Source organism: Pongo abelii, chromosome 1 (assembly GCF_028885655.2).
Source record: "Pongo abelii isolate AG06213 chromosome 1, NHGRI_mPonAbe1-v2.0_pri, whole genome shotgun sequence".
Lineage (NCBI taxonomy): Eukaryota > Metazoa > Chordata > Mammalia > Primates > Hominidae > Pongo > Pongo abelii.
The window spans coordinates 96,194,513-96,202,451 of record NC_071985.2 but is presented as its reverse complement, the minus strand read 5'-3'; the positions used below and the strand labels follow the sequence as shown (position 1 = coordinate 96,202,451).

At 47.3% G+C, this 7,939-nt stretch overlaps 1 pseudogene; it reads right to left on the bottom strand.

Moving 5' to 3' along the window:
* Positions 1-287: 287 nt before the first annotated feature.
* LOC100434521 (small ribosomal subunit protein uS2-like) lies at positions 288-1,052 on the bottom strand (annotated as a pseudogene).
* Between the last annotated feature and the right edge of the window lie 6,887 nt (positions 1,053-7,939).

Sequence of the window (7,939 nt, the reverse complement as noted above, 5' to 3'; positions counted from 1 at the left end):
ATCTACCCACTTCGGCCTTCAAAAGTGCTGGGATTACATGCATGAGCCACCGTACCTGGCTCATCCTTAAAATCTTGATGCTCATCTCTGTAGAGGCCAAGGCATAAGAATGTCCCCATGAGTACAAAATAAGTATTGTAATCTGGATACCAGTCATAAGTCTTCTTCTTGGCCAAAGGCTGTTCACTAAACAGTTTCACCACTTTCTTTCTTTCTTTTTTTTTTTTTAGAAACTGATGTTTATTTATTTTCCATCAACCATTTTTCCATGTTGCTTAAGAGCCCGTGCAAGAACAGCTTAAGATCATTCAGTGGTTGCTCCTACCCATTCAGTGGCCTGAGCAGTGGGAGCTGCAGACCAGTCTTCCGTGGCAGGCTGAGCGCTCCAGTCTTCAGTAGGGAACTGCTGAATAGGCACAGAGGGCACCTGCACACCTTCAGACCAGTCTGCAACCTCAGGCTGAGTAGCAGTGAACTCAGGAGCTGGAGCAGTCCATTCACCCTGAAATTCCTCCTTGGTCACTGTCCACATAGCGCAGAGGAGAATCTGTGTTACGCAGAGCAATGGTAGGTAAGTTAACATAAGATGCCTCCGTGAGAGGCCAGCCCTGGGGTCAGTAACCACAAGAAGCCGTGGTTCCCTGAAGGCTGCCTGGATCTGGTTAGTGAAGGTTCCAGGAGTGAAGTGGCCAGCAATTGGAGTGGCTCCAGTGGCAGCAGCAAACTTCAGCATGGCCCTCTGGCCGGTATTCCTGGAGGATGTAACACTGACATCAGCAGGGTTTTCAATGGCGACGATGGCACGAGCTGCCAGCAGAAGCTTCTCGCAGGTCCTCTTCAGATTTATGATGTAGATGCCATCACTTTTCCTTTTATAGATGTACTGTTCCATCTGGAAGTCAAGATTGGTGCCACCTAAGTGGGTTCCTGCTGCAAGGAACTTCAGGACATCCTCCTCCTTCATTTGCAGGACATCAAGGGCTCCGGACATTGTGAAAGTTTCCCTTTAAGTTACGACGGGGATCCAGAACAATGCCGTATGGACCCCTCTGCAGGTAGCGCTGAAAAAGCAGTTTCACCACTTTCATAGACTAGGAATCAGTAGGCCAGGCAACTTCACCAAATAGCCGGGCATTCAGAAGAGCACGTGTGCAAGGCACATTCTGAAAGGGCAGACTTTTCTTTTTTTTTTTTTAATTTCTTTTTTTAATTAAAAAGTGAACTTTAATGTCAAAAATGCAAACTTGGGGAAGACAGAAAAGATCACACACAAGGCTATCACTTCACATTTGGAAGGTTGCACAGAGGCCCGGCAGAGGCGCTCCTCACTTCCCAGAGGGTGGGGCGGCAGGGCAGTGGTGCTCTTCACTCGCCAGACGGGGTGGAAGCCCGGCAGAGGGCTCCTTACTTCCCAGACGGTTGGCGGCCAAGCAGAGGCCCTCCTCAGTTCCAGATGGGGCAGCAGCCAGGCAAAGGCAATCCTCACTTCCCAGACGGTTGGCAGCTGGGCAGAGACGCTCCTTACTTCCCGGACTGTGGGCAGCTGGGCAGAGGCGCTCCTCACTTCCCAGATGGTTGCTGGCCAAGCAGAGGCGCTCCTCACTTCCCCGGATGGGGCGGCAGCCAGGCAGAGGCCCTCCTCACTTCCCAGACGGTTGGCGGCCAAGCAGAGGCGCTCCTCACTTCCCAGATGCGGCAGCAGCCAGGCAAAGGCGATCCTCACTTCCCAGGCGGTTGGCAGCTGGGCAGAGGCGCCCCCTCACTTCCCAGACTGTGGGGAGCTGGGCAGAGGCGCTCCTTACTTCCCAGATGGGGCGGCAGCCAGGCAGAGGCGCTCCTCACATCCCAGACAGTGCGGCGGCTGGGCAGAGGCCCTCATCACTTCCCAGATAGTTGGCCGCCAGGCAGAGGCGCTCCTCACTAAGGGAAGACATTTCTTAAGCAGCAAGGTGCCAGAGTCCCTGGACCTGACCTTGTTCACCCATGCCAATTGTATTCCTTTTTTTTTTTTTTTTTTTTGGACACAGAGTTTTGCTCTATCACCCAGGCTAAAGTGCACTGGCACAATCTTGGCTCACTGCAACCTCAGCCTCCTGAGCTCAAGGTATCCTCCCCACCTCAGCCTCCCGAGCAACTGGGACTATAGGCAGGTGCCACCACTCCCGGCTAATTTTTGTATTTTTTGTAGAGATGGGGTTTCCCCATGTTGCTCAGGCTGATCTGAAACTCCTGGACTCAAGTAATCTACCCACCTTGGCCTCCCAAAGAGCTAGGATTACAGATGTGAACCACTGAGACTAGCCAATTAATTCTGTTTCTATATACTATAAACAATTAGATGTTCTTTTGAATAAATAGTGCTGGAGTAGTTGGATATATATGGAAAAAATAAATATTGACCCCTACCTCACATCATGTACCAAGAAAAATTACTTCAAAATGAATCATAGGCCAAAACGGTCAAGGTAAAACAATATATCTTCTAGAAGAAAACAAGACTATTTTTATGACCTTGAAGTAGAGAAAGATTTAAAGAAGACACAAAAGTATTAACCATAAAATTAAAATATCAACAGAAAGAAATTTTATTAAAATGAAGAACTGTTTCCTTTTTTAAAAATGTATTTTTATGTATCTATTTTTTACTGCTCCTTGTAGAGTAGGGCTAACTCATAGGCAGTGCACCCAGTCAGCCAAGAACTGATGTTTCTTTCTTTTTTTTTTTTTTGAGATGCAATCTCACTCTGTCACCCAGGCTGGAGTGCAGTGGCGCAATCTCGGCTCACTGCAACCTCTGCCTCCCGGGTTCAAGCGATTCTCCTGCCTCAGCCTCCCAAGTCACTGGGACTACTGCTGTGTGCCACCATGCCTGGCTACATTTTTGTATTTTTAGTAGAGACGTTAGCCAGGCTGGTCTTTTTTGTATTTTCACCACGTTAGCCAGGCTGGTCTTGATCTCCTGACCTCATGATCCGCCTGCCTTGGCCTCCCAAAGTGCTGGGATTACAGGTGTGAGCCACCGTGCCAGGCCCAGAACTGCTGTTTCTTGTTTTCCCTTTTTTTTTTTGAGACGAGTCTCGCTCTGTCGCCCAGGCTGGAGTGCAGTGGCACGATCTCAGCTCACTGCAAGCTCCGCCTCCCAGGTTCACGCCATTCTCCTGCCTCAGCCTCCTGAGCAGCTGGGAATACAGGCACCCTCCACCATGCCTGGCTAGATTTTTTTGTATTTTTAGTAGAGACGGGGTTTCACTGTGTTAGCCAGGATGGTCTTGATCTCCTGAACTTGTGATCCGCCCGCCTTGGCCTCCCAAAGTGCTGAGATTATAGGCATGAGCCACCGTGCCCAGCCACTGCTGTTTCTTAAAAGTCATCAATGGCCAAGCACGGTGGCTCATGCCTGTAAACCCAGCACTTTGGGAGGCCAAGGCGGGCGGATCTCCTGAGGTCAGGAGTTCAAGATCAGTCTGACCAACATGGAGAAACCTCGTCGCTACTAAAAATACAAAATTAGCAGGCCGTGGTGGTGCATTCCTGTAATCCCAGCTATTCAGGAGGCTGAGGCAGAAGAATCGCCTGAACCTGGGAGGCGGAGGTTGCAGTGAGCCGAGATCGCGCCACTGCACTCCAGCCTGGGCAACAAGAGCTAAACTCTGTTTCAAAAAGAAAAAAAATAAAGTCATCACTGGGTGAAGATGCAGCTTCACTGGCAGAAGATATTTGAATTACACATACCCAAACAATTTACATTGGAATATATAAATAACTACAAATAAATAAATACAAGACAATCCATCTAAAAAATGGGCATAATATTTTAATGGGCATTTCAAAAAAAGATGATATCCAAAGGGCCAATAAATATGAAATGTATTTAACCACTGGGAAATGTACATTAAAACCACAAGTAGACACTGCTACATACTTACTAGAAGAACTAAAATAGAATGGCAATACCAAGTGTTGACAAGAATGTGAAGCAACTATGACTTTTATATTTTGCTGGTGGGATTGTAAATTGGTTCATGCACTTTTTAAAAACTTGTTTTAAATATTTTTTTAAAGCCGGTCAAATCTAGCAGTGTTTTTGTTTTTTTAAGAGACAGGGTCTCATTATGTTGTCCAGGCTGGTCTTGAACTCCTGGGCTCAAGCCATCCTCCCCCCTCGTATTCCCAAAGTGCTAGGATTACAGGCGTGATCACTGACCATGCCTGGTGGGTTCATACACTTTGGAAAACAGTTTGGCAGCATCTACCACTGTATTAGCTAACTACTAAATCTAAAAGTATGCCCACCCTATGACCAGAAAATTCACTTCTTAGGTGAGAGAAGGACGTGCATATGTCCATCAAAAGACATGTTCAAGATTGTTTACAGCAACATTACTCACAGCAGCCAAAATGTCAAAATAGCTCAAGAGTATCAACTGGAGAATAAACACATTTTGTATTCATATAATGAGGTAATATATGGCAATAGAAAGAATGAGCAATAGATAACCCAACAGCATGAATTAATCTCACATTCATTCTGCTGAACAAAATAAGCCAGACACAAAAGGTTACAGTGTGTGTGACTTCATTTATGCTAGAATCAAGACAGGCAAAACAAATCCATGGTTAACCTTTCAGGGGGTGGAGGGTTGGGGGTAGGGAGGAACAATCTGTGATGTCTTTATTAGATACAGAAATGTTCTATATCTTGCCAGCCTCAGTGGCTCACACCTGTAATCCCAGAACTTTGGGAAGCCAAGGCGGGCGGATCACCTGAGGTCAGGAGTTAAAGACCAGTCTGACCAACATGGAGAAACCCTGTCTCTACTAAAAATACAAAAATTAGCTGTGCGTGGTGGCACATGCCTGTAATCCCAGCTACTCCGGAGGCTGAGGCAAGAGACTCGCTTGAACCCAGGAGGTGGAAGTTGCGGTGAGCTGAGATTGTGCCGTTGCACTCCAGCCTGGGCAACAATAGTGAAACTCCGCCTGAAAAAAAAAAAAAGAAATGTTCTATATCTTAATCTGGGTGGTGCTTTCCTGGATGTATTCCTATGCAAAGCTTTATTGAACTATGCACTTCACATTAATGCACTTCACAGCTACGTATAATATATTTTAATAAAAAGGTATATAAAAATACTATTTGGCCGGGCGCCGTGACTCATGCCTGTAATCCCAGCTCTTTGGGAGGGCAAGGCAGGTGGATGACCTGAGGTCAGGAGTTCAAGACCAGCCTGATAAACATGGTGAAACCCCGTCTCTACTAAAATACAAAAATTAGTCAGGTGTGGTGGTGCACACCTGTAATCCCAGCTACTCGGGAGTCTGAGGCAGTAGAATCGCTTGAATTTGGGAGATGGAGATTGCAGTGAGTCAAGATGGCACCACTGCACTCCAGCCTGGGTTACAAAGCAAGACTCCATCTCAAAAACAAACAAACAAACAAACAAACATCCCTTTGTGTCCTGTCTCAGACACTATTCCCCATCTCCCCAAAGGTAGCCTGTATCCTGATCCCCAACACTATAGATCATTTTTGCACCTTATATAAATGGAATCATGTAGTATGTACTATTTTGTAACATGTGCCTGTGCGTCTTTTATGTTCATGAGATTTACCATCACATGCTGTATAAAAATAGGTAGTGGGCCAGATGTGACCCGAGGGCAATGGTTTTCTTTTCCTTTTTCTTTCTTTTTTTTTTTTTTTTTTGGAGACAGAGTCTTGCTCTGTCATCCAGGCTGGAGTACAATGGCGTGATCTTGGCTCACTGCATTCTCCACCTCCCAGGTTCAAGCGATTCTCATGACTCAGCCTCCCGAGTTGCTAGGAATACAAGTGTAAGCTACTACACCTGGCTAATTTTTGTATTTTTAGTAGAGATGGGGTTTCACAATGTTGGCCAGGTTCGTCTCGAACTCCTGACCTCAGATGATCTGCCCGCCTGGGCCTCCCAAAGTGCTGGGATTACAGAAGTGAACCACCGCACCTGGCCCTTTTTTAAGACAAAGTCTCCCTCTATCGCCCAGACTGGAGTGCAGTGGCGCTGTGGCTCATTCCTGTAATTCCAGCACTTTTGGAGGCCAAGGTTCGCAGATCACTTGAGGTCAGGAGTTCAAGACCAGCCTGGGCAACATGGTGAAACTCCATCTCTACTAAAAATACAAAAATTAGCTGGGCATGGTGGTGCACGCCTGTAATCCCAGCTACTGGGGAGGCTGAGGCAGGAGAATCGTTTGAAACCGAGAGGCAGAGGTTGCAGCAAGCCGAGATCATGCCACTGCATTCCAGCCCGGGTGACAGAGACCCTGTCTCAAAACAAACAAGCAAACAAACAAACGATCCAACCAACCTCCAAATGGCAGGTGTTTGAGCTTTAGCTCAGCTATCTCCAGTTGTCTTTGGGTAATGGGGGCGTCAAGTGGCAATGTTCCAAGTCTGGCTTATCTTGGGGGAACTAAATGGCTATTATCATTCCCAGGCCTCACGTCTACACTCTGCCCGATTCAGATCAAGGGAGGGGGGTGTCTCCTGTGCCATTCACTGCTCTGTCCTCAATTGAACCAAGCCCTTTGACCAGGGAAGTGCTGTGCCCTGTTTGTGCATGCTTGTGGGTACAGGGAAGAGACAGGTGGAGGGAGATCCCCTGACTAGCTTATATCAACCTGGCTCATTCCTGGAACTTGGGATGGAGTCAAACCCAACAACCCCTGGGCCTGCTCCAATGAAGACAGGGAGTGTTTATCAAAGAGCAGTAACAATTACTACCACTCCTGAGAGCAGATGAGTAGGTTTCAGGCATGGGGTTTCTCTAGGTCAGCAAAAAGCACCCGATCCCAAATGACAGAGGAGCAGTGTGTATTAAATATGTGTGTGCACATGTGTGAATAATTCAGGGCCCTCTAACCATGAGGCCCAGGAAAAGAGCCACACTTGCCCACATCAAGTCAATGCTCTTGTCTGCAAGAACATTGTTTATTGTGGCTGGAGCCCAGATAACAAGGAGAAAGTGGCAAGAGATGAGGCAGGAGAGAAAAGCAGGGTGACTTCTGGAGAACCCTTTTCTCGGTGAAGGACTTTCAGCCTTATTCTGGGAATAAGCCAGAGCCCTGAGGGGTTTTAAGTGGAGGAGAGCCAGCCCCACCCCAGCTCAATGGCTTTAGGGGTCATTCTTCCCGTGCTACCATTTCCCATGGTTCAAAGATTAACAATGGGGCTAACTTCCAATTTATTCAATTCACAGGTTATTTATTCAATAATCTAGTGTTCTTCCTCTCTACTTCCCTTACCTCCTTTCAGTACCTTGTTGTGGGTGGAGCTCCAGGAAGAGGATGGGGTGTGGTGCCTGGAGGCGGAAGTGTGTATCTTGATTGTTTAACCTGGGAACCCTGAGGGCAGAGGGCGTAGGGGTTGGGAGAGGAAAGGAAGGCGCTAGGAAGACACTGGAAAGACCCCATAAGACTAGCAGCTCCTAAACCACAGCTAAGCATGTCTGGAGAAGCCCGAATCCGAAAGCGATGAGCAAATGATTAGTGGTTTCATAGTAAGTTATCTGTTGCTGCAGACACACAGGCATTTTTGTACACAGGTAAATACAGGCCTGTTCTGTTATTGACCACACGTTTGTATGAAGCTCCAAACTCATGTGTCCTTCTGTTCTGTTTTTTTGTTTTTTGTTTTTTTTTTTTTGAGATGGAGTTTCGCTCTTGTTGCCCAGGCTAGAGTGCAATGGCACAATCTCGGCTTACGGCAACCTCCACCTCCTGGGTTCAAGCGATTCTCCTGCCTCAGCCTCCCGAGTAGCTGGGATTACAGGCACGCGCCACCATGCCCAGCTAATTTTTGTATTTTTAGTAGAGATGAGCCTTCACTGTGTTGACCAGGCTGGTCTCGAACTCCTGACCTTAGGTGATCCACCTGCCTCAGCCTCCCAAAGTGCTGGAA